General features: G+C 44.8%; 1 long non-coding RNA gene across 2 annotated transcripts; it reads left to right on the forward strand.

The window, feature by feature from the left end:
* Positions 1-2,295: 2,295 nt before the first annotated feature.
* On the forward strand, positions 2,296-12,185 carry LOC118248995 (uncharacterized). Of its 2 annotated transcripts, none has more exons than XR_004778916.2 (5): positions 2,296-2,401; positions 3,115-3,173; positions 4,558-4,711; positions 7,218-7,405; positions 10,719-12,185. It is a non-coding gene; the product is annotated as an uncharacterized LOC118248995 (long non-coding RNA). The 2 variants fall into 2 exon arrangements; XR_004778917.2 differs by having other exon boundaries at positions 11,177-12,185.
* Positions 12,186-12,409: the final 224 nt, after the last annotated feature.

The following is a 12,409-nucleotide window of genomic DNA, read 5'->3' on the forward strand; positions in this document are numbered from 1 at the left end:
TACAGACTTTAAGAGGAGCCCGCATAATTACCTTTTCTCTTGATTTTTTTTCTCCTCTCTGTTTAAAACTCATTGTATTGTGTCATTTTATAGGCGCCAGGAATAAATCTTTTGTCAGCTCTATTGCATTATTATGCAAAGTACACAAAAAGTGTAGGAATAAAACAGCCCAAGAGAAGCCGAGTGCTGCTCCTTTCAGCCCTCCATTCTGCCCCAGCAGCAAGCCTCCAAGTTTGCTAACACAACCTTTTTCTCAGAGAAACTTCCTCACCCTCGGCCATTGATTGCAAAGAGTTCACTTGACCATGCTAATGCCTGCTACGAGGAAGTGTATTTACTGCAAGAAGAAAGACTTGATGAAGGAGCCATCCATTACCTCCACAGAATTGATCCCGGGGGGGTGAAGGAGCTGCTGAAGATTTCTTGGCAGCATTAGAGGGGTCAGTCTGAGGCAGCTCCCTTCTCCCTAGGAATGCAGAAGCATCCCAGGAACTGTTTTAGGACAAAAACAACAACAGAAACAACCAAAAAAACATTGATGCTCCACAGTATTCTGAAGGACAAAGCTCAGGAGGTATGTGGGAAGCTGTCAGCTCCGTCAGGTGGTCTCCATGGGCTTTGATTGATTTGAGGAGCTTGATGTAGGAAGAGGGACCTTAACTTGGGGCTGACCCTGCCTCGTTGTGCCACCGCTGGCATCTTCCAGCTGACTGCAAAGCTCCAGGGAAGAACTCATTTAAACACATTAGTGGGTGCTTTAACTTCTCTCTGAGGCTCGTTAGTATTGCTGGAACAGAGCTCTGCTCCCACAATGTATCAGCAAAATGGAATTAAGCAACTTAATTAGGCTGGGTTAAACACAAAGAGGGATGTAAGGGGGGGGGGGATGTGAGGCTGGGAAAGCTCACCCACCACACTTGGCTGCTGGGAATTTCCTCTGCTGGAGGATGTCTGCTCATGATTTGGGTTTTGGGTTACCCTCCCATGACACTGCAGAGTGAGACCCATGGGGCAAGAATGTACAGGCGTTCCTGTCACCCATTTCCCTCCCTGTTCTTGCTTCACCTTGTGTAAATAACAGCCCTTTACTTTGGAGAAGAAAAGCACAGAGACTGGCTGTGCTGGTGGAACGATGAAAAAATCAAGAGAGAAGATTCAGAAGAGGGCCAACGGTAAACTTATTTTTCCTTGGGGGGTGATTCTACGGTCACTTGGGAAGCTGTCTGCAGGGCACCACCCCAAAATTTATCCACTCTCACCTAGCTACCATTGTCATTACTTTCTGAGTTGATAGCATGGAGATTTCAATATGGTGGGAGCAACCCATTGTCCCCGTGCCAAACTGAAAAGTCTGAATTACTTGATTCCTCATTAATTATTTACTGAAGAACAGCTTCAGACAAAAGGTTGAGCGCCCTGCACGCATCTCCCAGAGCCATCTGCTGGCATGGGCCGGCATGGAGCACCTCTATGGCGGACCCCAGGCACCACCATCAGATCCTGCTCAGGGCTGGGTCTGAGCAGCGGGGCTGAGGTCCTGGCAGCCTGGTGGTGTGCAGCGGCCTACATCCACACCGCAGCGCCCTGGGAAAGGCAGGGGGCTGCTGAGGTAAGCGCCCAGCACGATTTCTTGGACAAATTTGGTGTTTCTGGAAGTTGAGGTGGAGACAGGCATTGTGGGAGATGGTGGCTGGCCGTGTGGGGAGTGTGGTGCTTGGTGGAGGGTAGTCCTCGCTTGGTGTGGGCTGGGTGCCACAGGGACCCCCCTGTGCTGCTTCTGCTGCCTCCCGTCTGCAGAGCTGAAGAAAAACAAAACAAAAACAAAACAAAACAAAACAAAAAACAAAAAACCCCACCAAAATCCCGACTTTCATAGAATTACAGAATGGCTTCGGCTGGAAGGGACCTCAAAGCCCACCCAGCTCCAACCCCCTGCTGCCATGGGCAGGGACACCACCCACTGCATCAGGTTGGCCAAGGCCCCATCCAGCCTGGCCCTGAACACCCCCAGGGATGGGGCACCCACAGCCTCTCTGGGCAGCCTGTGCCAGGGCCTCACCGCCCTCTGAGTGAAGAATTTCCTCCTAACCTCTAACCCAAATCTCCTCTCCTTTAGTTTAAAACCGTTTCCCCTCGTCCTGTCAATATCTGATTGAGCAAAGAGATGCTCCCCATCTTTTTTACAAGTCCCCCTAAGGAAACGAACGAATTTAGCCGCGGGGCATTCCTTCGGCTCCGTGCCCTCACACACAACCCCCCCCTACCCGCCCCCCCGGGCTGAGCCGGGCACGCTCCGGGGGAGCGCGGGACAGCGCCGGGCCGGCAGCTATCGCGAGAGCGGCTGGCGGCATGGGGACGGGGCCAGGGGCCGCGGCGCCGCCCCCTGCCCGCGGCAGCCCCTGTGAGGAGCCCGGGGGGTCTCGGGGGGGAGCCCCTGTGCCATGGAGCCGGGCCGGGGGCGCTGGGCCTGGGGCAGAGAAGGCCTCGGGAGAGCTCCCAGCGCCTGCCCGGGCCTGAGGGGCTGCAGGAGAGAGGGGAGGGTCCCTGCCAGGGGGTAGGGACAGGACGGGGGGGGTGGTGTTAAACTAGAAGAGGGCAGGCTCAGGTTAGATGTAAGGAGGAAATCCTTCCCGCTGAGGGCGGCGAGGCCCTGCCCAGGCTGCCCCAGGAGCTGGGGGTGCCCCATCCCTGGGGGTGCCCAAGGCCAGGCTGGGTGGGGCTGGGGGCAGCCTGGGCTGGGGGCAGGGGGTGCCCCTGGGTGGGCCTTGAGGTCCCTTCCCACCCAAGCCGTTCTGTGGTTCCATATCACACGAAGTGCCAATGAAACCGGACCGATCGCCCTTTCTCGTGATGGGAACACCCGTCTCGCCGTGCCTTATCTTCTCCCTTTCTGTACAGCCGGTTGCAGCTCTTAAATCTGCTTCCAGGCTGCTGCTTGAGAACAGCGATGCGAAGGGGCTCGAGTATTGCTGCACAGATTTCTGTTTGCATAGCTGTTGGGGAACGGCTGCGCCAGGATGCGCAGAAACAACTATTTATGAATTATTTACATTTCCTTAGTTGCTGCTCATCGTTTGTTATTCCTCTGTTTAAACAGTTTGTCCTCTGTTCCAGGAGCAGAAGGAAAGCCAAAATGACTTCAGTGACAGCTCAGATATCCCACAGAATGACTAGTAAGTAGTCAAAGTAAACAACTTAGGAAGAAAATGCAGCTGGAAAAATTATTCATGTCATCCGCACAGCAGATCGGTCAGAAAGAGGAATTTCTGTTCTGCAGAAAAACTTTGAGTTTAAAAAACAAAGAAGAGAAAAATTGTTTACCTTTCCGACAGAATGAAAGTGTTACAAAAAACGTTAGTGATATAATTGTGGTTCTTTCTTTCTAAAATGTGAGAACATCAGAATCACGCAGGAAATGAAGAAAAAAAAAAAGGATTAAGTGAGTTAAATAGGTGATGTGATGTGTTTTTTTTTTTTCCGTATCAGAATGAGAGAGAAGTGCTTTATTTTGACTTTTTCCCATCAAAAATTATGTGGAAATCAGTGGTTTGCTGTGCAACATTTGGATGAAAATGAAATACATATTTGCTAATGAAACATCACTACAGCGACAGCTCTAGTGCTTTGTTTCAAGTTACAGGTCTGATCCTGACACTGATTTCCCCAGAAAGTCTGTCCAGTTAAGTGGAGCTTCTCTGGACATGCACAGGGCTCTACCACCTCAGAGATAACTCACAGAGGCTTCCTGTGCTGGGAAGGGTCTGTGCTCATCGCTAATTTATTCACCATGAATAATTCAACCACTTCTTGTCATTGCTTTGCCACACATGTTTCTGCCATAGCCTGCATTTGATTTTATCATGAAAACCTCAAAACTGGAGACAAAAAGAACGTAAGATGTTTTCCCAGCCCCCCAGACAGAGATGCTCCTCACATTGTGCTGGTGGGATGGAGTGGAGAAGGCAAACATGGGATGTAGAGAGCTACAGCATTATTAGTTTTGAATATTTGTATTTTAGTTACAGTGTTAGGCACAAAAAATAATACCTGGTTTCTAAGCATAGGTGAGATACAGAAAAAATTGCATTTTTAAGTAAACAAAAAGAATGCAGAGAAAAATCAGTTCTTCCTCTGTCTAGCTTAAATATGAAAACATACTGTAGGATTTATTTTCCAGGTGAATTCTTGTTGTTTTAACTATAAATAAGCCTAGCTCCATCGATCTCATTGGCGTGATGCTGATTGACACCTACTGAGGATATATGCAGAAGTATTTTTCCTAATGAGCTCCTTCTGAGCCCACGATTGCCAATTGATGTGGCAATTACATATTAATGTGTGCGACTGTGCACAATCAAACTGGGCTAGAAGGGATGCAACCTTTTGTTTCTTTAAATTAATAAAATATTTATTGCAATCAACTCATATCTCCCAATTTGTTGCCAATTAACTAAAGTGTTTGGCGTGCAGCTGTTTGAGGCTGCGGCACCAGAGCTGCACTCAAGGAACAAATCGGAGGCTTCTTACGCTGAGTTTCTCTCTTTTCCTTCTTTCCAGGTAGGAGCAGAACAGCAGGAGCTGGAATACGGTGAGGACTTTCCCCTCCAGGGAAAGCCATTTCCAGTCATCAAAAGGAGTTGAAGGTAGCAGACGGCCAACACACCCACCATCAAGGCAAACTTCTGTTGGTGAAGACCAGAGATTTTGGTCTGTAAGTGGGATTTTTTAAATTTTTTTTTTTTTTTTTTTTTTTTTAGGAATATTGACTTAAATGGGCAGAAGGTGGAGAGGGTTGCAATGCAGAGTGAGACCAAGTTTTGAAATGCGTTTGTCATGGAAATACAAATCTTGTTTTTTAGCTGGCCTGGTTAATGGAATAAATTACTCCAATTTTATGGAACCCCAGTATTATGGGACTTAAAGTCATGGTAGCACATGCATATATTTATACAGCAGCTAAGAAAGGACAGGGAAAGTACTAGAGATGTTATCTTGGAGTGGTAAAGTACCTTCAGAGCTGCCCTAGGCTGCACCAGTGTTGCTGGAAAGGTGACTTGGCTGCTTGGAAGGCAAGCAGAGGCTTTAGTGGTGATGTGGCAGCTCTGGAAGTCAGTGACAACAGGTTTGGCTTGAGTATGAGTATTTAGTGAACATCCACCCCTGTCCAATGCTCTCCTCCCGGTCCTTTCTGAGCGTGCCTTGCCCCTGAGACTCAGCAGGAACAGCATGGCTGATGTGCAAGCCCAAAAAAACCCCAAAGCCCAAGTTCTTCCACTGCCCCAATTCTCACTTGTGTCCCATAGAAGTCTGTTATTTAAATTATGTTCACAGCCTTAATGCTTTGATGGCTCCTTTTTGGAGCGTTTTCCTCTCACTTGTTTGTTTTTAATTTAAACTAACGAGGTATTTCTGCATTCCTTCCTCTGCGTCAGAGAGCTGGAGAGATTCATTAGAACTCCTGTGAATTCTGGAAATGAGTTTTTAAAATCTTTACTTGGGACATTTCAGATGTGCACACGCCTGCTGGAGGAAGAGCCAGACCCCTTTTTTTTTTTTTTTTAAAACAATTTTTATTCAGCTTGTTCAAAGTCTGTGATGAGGGACTGTCTCTTCATAAAATCTGTCTAATGGGATCTTTGATCTCCGTTAGGAACTGGAGCTAAACGAGGAGAGAATCAGCATCAGTAGCGTATTTCATCCCAACTTCACAGCTCTGATGCAGGAATGGTGATTCACCCCCCAGCCAGGCCAGTTCTTTCAGTGAGCCTGCCATTCATGTGAACTAGGTCTAGTGCACGCTACCATTGCTCACATAATTATTAATAAACTGAATGTCTGCATCTAGAATAAAAGCAAATCACGTCTTATTTCCCAAGAATGGCTAGGCAGAACAAAGCTAACTTTGTTCTAGCTAAATAACAATAATAATAAAAAATAATAGATAATAAAAGCAGCCTAGCGCCAGCAGGGTGACTGTTCAGTGTGGACTCACACCAGCAGAGTGTGAAGAGCCGGGGGACATGTGAGGTGTCAGCACTGCCGCTGCTTCTTGGCTTGCACCCTTGATGAACTGCCTTGAGCTGAGTTGCAGACTCGGGTCTGTTTGGAGCTATTCAAGTGTTCCCTTGGAAAAAGAGCATGGGAAGAGGCATGAAGGCTAAGGGACTGGAGGAGGACAGAGATTCTTGTAAATCTCCCCTCCTTTGCTTACGGTAATCCCATTTCATCAGCCCTCTGCTTCCAATGTGATAGAGCCTTCCTCTTTTTATATGAAATTAGCACTTCATAACCTCTATACGGAAATGGGGCATCGTTTAAATACAGTCAGTGCAGAAGTTTTGACTGATTACTGGATCAGAGCCAAGGAAACTTAATGATCAGATAAGGATGGCTATGCAGCACTAAGCGCCAGGGAAACCATCCCTCTGGAGCTGTAAACAGGGCAAATATGATAAAAGACAGCAACCACAGAATTCCTTTTTGCCAATTTTCAAAGGCACTTTTCAAGAGTAGAAAAGTACCTGCAGTGGTCTTTATTGCTTGCGTGATACGTCTCCCAGTAAATGCACTGAGAAACGTGGTACAAGTATCTAATGTTCAGCCAGCTACCGCTAGGTGTGTGCTTTTACAGGCCGTTGCCATAGAAAGTAGAAGAAAGTTTGTTTTTGTTTTTGTTTTTTTTTTTCATGTAGGTGTAAAAATAAGTAAATCTGGCACAAGCTATGGTAGAAGAGAAGGAGCTGGTGGTTTCTTTAAGGATAGAAAGAAGTAGCATATAAAATAAACAGTCCCTTGCAAACATGGTATTGCAGCAGATACTTGCTGCTTTGCTCCGTTAGGGTGCAACCCTTTGTATACTTCCCACTGCAACATTATTTCTGATGAATTATTAAGGTAGGAAAGATATTTTACCCTCCCAACCAGCTCAGGCAAATCATTAAGTGCATCAAACCCTCTACTATTATATCGAACCTGAAAACATTTTAAAAAATGAGAGAGGCATGTCTGCTTTTAACACAGATTTTATCCTTTTTACATTTTTCCCAAAAGCCCTCTCTGGACTTGGGGAATTTTCTTCATTGTTCATGGGGCTTTGTTTTTTTGTTTTTTGTTTTTTTCTTTTTAAGACAATGTTGAATTATTGAAAAACACTAAAATACTTATTTTCTGATCAATAATACATTGGATGCTCTGCTACTTATTTTTATTATTGACAGAAGCAAGTTGGCCGCCTGAGATGAGAATACGCTAAGATGAGGAAGATGCTGCTGTAATCAAGGCAACAGGGAACCAGATGCGCAGTGGCCACAGGCTGGGCTACGGACGTCCTTCCCCAGTAGTGAATATTCAGTCTCTTTGGAAAGAGGTGGTTCCTCTTCTGCGGAGGAAAGTCTCACAACACAGGGTATGTATGTCCTTACATCAGGCTATACATTACAGCTGAAACAGTCTCAGGGAGAGGCTATGATGGAGTGAAACACAAACTCCTGATGTGCATCATTCCAAGAGTGGTTTTGGGAGATGGAGATGGAGTTGGAGATGTCCCTGCCAGCACATAGCGGCCAACCTTGCAGGTGGCACAGCTCAAGGGGCATCCATTTCACTGAACAAAACAGGTTTGTGCAGGGTTTCATGGTAGAATATGACCTGTATGTCTATGCAGTACAATCAGGTTCATATTAAAGATGTTTTATACATAACTGAACAGAAAGCATTAAAAAAAAAAGAGATAAGGCAAGTTAATCAAATCCTCGGAAAAATGTAAAACGCATAGAGACCAACTAATTGAAGAGTTATGCATCCTAAGATGATAAAGGGGTTACCAGATGGAGTCACTTATTTGTCTTGAGTTATTTCTGAGAAATTATAGGAGGAGGAAATGTATAGGAAAGGAGGAAATGTAAATACTGTCCTACTCATCAGAAAAAGTATGACACAGTCAGCTACCATCCATCGAATTTCTAAATCTGAAATAAAAAAGGAGAAAAATATTCCTTTGACGGTGGGTTTATGCAGAAAAAAATAATAATCTTGAAGACAAATTCAATATCTTATTAAAATGGAGTTACAGTTACTAGCTGAAGGGAATGTGGTGGGCACAGTCTATTTGAATTTTAGAAAAGCATCTGATGCAATCTCTCATAAAATTTTAATCTTGAAATAAATTAAAACTGCCTTTGATATAAACACAGCAACATGGATCCATAACTGGCTAAAGAATCATAAAAATAAGAATGAAAAGTGGCATTTACATTGCACTGCAGGAAGTAGTGGTTCTTAATGCAACCCCGATAGGAATAATTGGCCTTATTTATTATCTCCCTAGCAATAGAGAATAGGAAGTGCACCGGCATGTTGCCAGACCAAACAGGAAGGCATATAATGGACACCAACACTGGGAGGAGGTAACAGAGTGTTTTTTCTGCCAGTGGTGGACTGTTACAGCAGGCAGACAAAGCGCTTTAAATTCATGGCTTTGCTTATGCAGAGGTAGCTTGGGCAGGCAGAGACTGGCGCTGCAGGCAGCTCTGCTGTTTTAAACCAACATGAATGCAGGAAAATGAAATGCTTGTCTTTCACAAACAGTAACGTATGTGGTATTCATGATATTTATACATTTAGTGGTGTTCTCCCTTAAATTGGTATTGCCTGCAAGAAGGAACTAGCGGTGACCCTTTAGGATGCCCTGGGGGATGGGCCCCGTGTGGTGGCTCAGAGCTGGGCTGGAGTTTGACCATCTGCTTTTGGGGGAAAGCTAAACTCTTCTCCCCTTTTGCTGAGTTCAAACCAGATAGGACTGGGGTTGCCAGTAACTTCCCTTATGAAGATGACATTTGGACCAAAGCGCACAAAGGTATTGGTGAGGTGTTTTATAATGCAGTACAGCAGTTCTGGGATCTGGGACTTGTTTTAAAGTTCCTTGCTCTAGTTAATCCATGTGCACAACAGAGGGGATCCCTTTCTAGTTTGTCTGGAGAAAAAAAAGGAAAAAAAGAAAAAAGAAAAATAAGAAATTCTGGGGAGAGCAAAAATTGAGCTGGAGAGTCCAGATGAGACAGAAGTGAGAAGCAGCTCCACACTGTGGTAATTGACTCTGAAGACACTATTCATCTGAATTACTCGGTTTGCAAGGATTGCCATCCTTTCCATCTTCACAGAGGAATTCAATATATTCAAGAGTAAAGCTGTGCAAAGAACTGATTTTTCTCTCTGTTGCACAACCTGAATAAGGAAATGTAAAAGAAAATCATTCCACATCAACTTGAAGCAATTCATAAAATCCACTTAGTGAAATTAAAGTAAAAAATATTTCTCGTGAAATTAAAGACTTTCATTATGCAGCTTTTAATTCTTTTAAAATAAAATCAATGTCCTGCTGTTATATAGCTTAAAAGGCTTTGTTTAAAGACATCAAGAAAAAGTACCCTAGTTTAAATATTTTTTCCTAGCGATTTCTTTTTCCAAAACAATTTCTCAAATCAAAATATATTAGGAGAATCTTATCTTTTCTTCAATTTCAGTCTTTGTCTTTCTGATGGAATATGTTCCAAGGAAAGTCTTCCCCAACTCCAGCTGATTCTGGAGGCTCCCAGATGCTTCTTTCACTTTGTGCAGTGCAATGGCTGTGGGTAGGCACTACCTTCTCATTGCTATTTCTTAGTGAAAGCCCCAACAGCTTTAGTGTCAGAGAGGTGGCAGGGTCCCTGGGGTGGCTGATGGTGGCCCTGGTGCTCTCCACTTTTAATCACAGAGAAGACCTCCACTGTAGAAGTTTTGGAGTCCAGCTCTACCTGTGGAAGTCAGCTTCAGATCATCTGGGATCTCCACAGATGTCCTGTTTCTTCCCACCCATCCTCTTAGGCCTTCCTTGCCAAGCCTCCCATCGCAGCATGGACTAAAGCTGGGCTCGTTAGCACAAAGAGGAAGCAAGTTCATTAGCTCACGTTTAGCTTGATGGAAATCACAGCTCTGGGTCTGTGAGCCCATAGCTTGTGTGACACCACAGCCACATGCCTGTGCTCCGTCTTCCTGCCCTATAAAGCACCGATTGTCACATCTGGAGCTCCCCGCTCTGGCAGCCTTTACTGCATTCTTCATTTTGATGCCACATTCCAGGTTTTAAATTGCTGAGTCCCCTATTGCTCATTAGCAGGCGCAGAGAAATGGCTTTTATAGACCCATGTATTAAACAAATAAAAGACGTCAAGGAAACTTAAAAACAAATCCAGCTGCTCGCAAATTTACTGTGTGAACATTAAACTCTCATTAAATGTACTTTCATAAAGGGTGGCTTTATTTTTCAACTCTGAATACCTGTGACAACAGGAAGTAGGGTTATCAAAACATGCCAGCTGAATGAAAACGTCGCCCGGCCTAGGGTTTATAAGTCTCAGTGATGGTGCAAAGAAACCAGAGATTTCTGCCTCTTGTCCTTACAGCCAAGGCCGATGGTGCCCCAGGAAAGGGCTGTGGAGAAGGGACGGCTGGTGCCGGCTCGGGCAGTCCTGGCAGAGCTGCGGGTGCGCACACAGCACAGAGCGCGGCGCTGCCACCCGCATTTGCACTGTGCAGAGGCAGGGAGAGGAATCTGCTTGCTGCGGCATATTTACACATCAGACGCTGTATTGATATGGACATATGTGAGCAAATAGAATTGGTTTATTCTCTATTTGAATTTTTATCTGCAAGAATAACCCATTTATTTCTGAATAATCCAGGCTATTGAATACTGAAAGCCCTCCTTTGACTGCGAAAGTCACTGCTCCACAAAATGCTGGCAGAAGATGCTCGGCGAGCCCTGGGACACATTGGGCTTGTTCCTACACGGCTCCTCTGACCCCTGACCAGTGCCAGGCAGACCTGCAGCCTGATTCGATGCGGCCTTGCTCATTTTCTGATAATATTTTTCTAATGTGTCTCCTTTATTCCATTTCTGGTTGCAGAAGTAAAAAGTGATTTGATATCAGAAGAAGGGATTTATATCTTTGGGACCCAATTTTCTGAATACTGCACAAAAATGTACATACAAGTCTTGGCAATGAGCTGGATTTTGTATGCAAATTGGGTTGCTGTGTGTGTAATTGCCCTTTCAATGCATAATTGCCCATGGGCAGTTTTTGCAGAAGATCCTATCAACTGCGTGTGTAGATAAGTCCTACATTTCTATTCACTTCAGGAAATGTGCCCAAGCAGGAATTTAAAACCAGACACCCAGGAGGGATGAGAACTTCTCAGCGATCTGGAAACAACGAACATGCGGGCTGTAACGAGCAGGCAGGATTTTGTGGACATGATGAGCCTGAGAAATGGAGAGAGTATTTCTGCTGCAGGTTCAGGACAGCCCGTAGCAGCGGCAGGCACCTGGAGGGGACAGCAGCAGCTTCCCAGATCTCACCTTGCAATTGCAGCGCTTGGAAAGCATGGCTCAAATTAACCCTTCCCTCTTCTGCCCAAGTGCTGTGCCACAGATGAGGAAAACCCCCAAAATTATTTTTGGGTGTTCATTCCTTGTGTGAATGCTGAGATAAGGAGGGGCTGAAGCCCTTTCCTTCAAACCAGATTGGAGAAAACCTGCTGCAGTGCCTGTAAGGAATTTTCAGAAAACTTCTGTGAGTTTTTACTGAAACCACAAGCCTTTTTTTTTTTTTACCCTTCCACAATTTTTCTGTCTAACTTTTCAAGGCACTTTTACTGAAGATTTACTGATAGAAACCTTCTACTGAGTGCATTTGATCGCTCCATATTTCAGAAACAATGTAAGAATGGAAAAAATCTCTCTCTTTAGGCTCCATTATCTTACACTCCTGTTGTCAGCACTGAGTTATAAAGAACCGATGCTACGCTTAAAACACTGAATGGCTTAACTGCTCAGAACATAAAATGAAAGCACTAAACTTATCAGGTTTGTGTAAAAAACATGCACTTTTCCCTTACAATAAACAAATAGATATATAACAGCAAGCAAAATAAAGCAGGCAAATGCCTTGTCTTCTCTCCTTGTTGTGCTGGGCTGTAGTTGCCTGCTGTAAGAAAATACATCGCTGGCGTTGACTTTAAGCTCCATGATGGGAATGAGAGTTGCCGTCTATTCACAGCCTCGGTGGCAAATTGGGTCATTTCCAGGGGTAGTACTGTAAGAGATTTTGTCTCTGAAATTAGAGCCCCCTCTCCAAATGCACAGGTCCAGCATAGCTGTAGAGAGCACCCCAATTTTGTGTTGCGGTCATGATCGTCCTGCCAGCGATGAAAATCTGCTGGGCAGGCTGTGTCTGCTTGTGATAAAATTGATAAGATAAATGATTTTTGTAGACAAAGGAAATGCAGGATATCTCATCTATCTGGACCGAAGAAATCATTTGATATAGTGCCACATGGGAAATTATCAGCTCAACTGAAAGCGTGGAGAATT

Source organism: Cygnus atratus, chromosome 16, assembly GCF_013377495.2.
Source record: "Cygnus atratus isolate AKBS03 ecotype Queensland, Australia chromosome 16, CAtr_DNAZoo_HiC_assembly, whole genome shotgun sequence".
In the NCBI taxonomy this organism is placed as follows: Eukaryota; Metazoa; Chordata; class Aves; order Anseriformes; family Anatidae; genus Cygnus; species Cygnus atratus.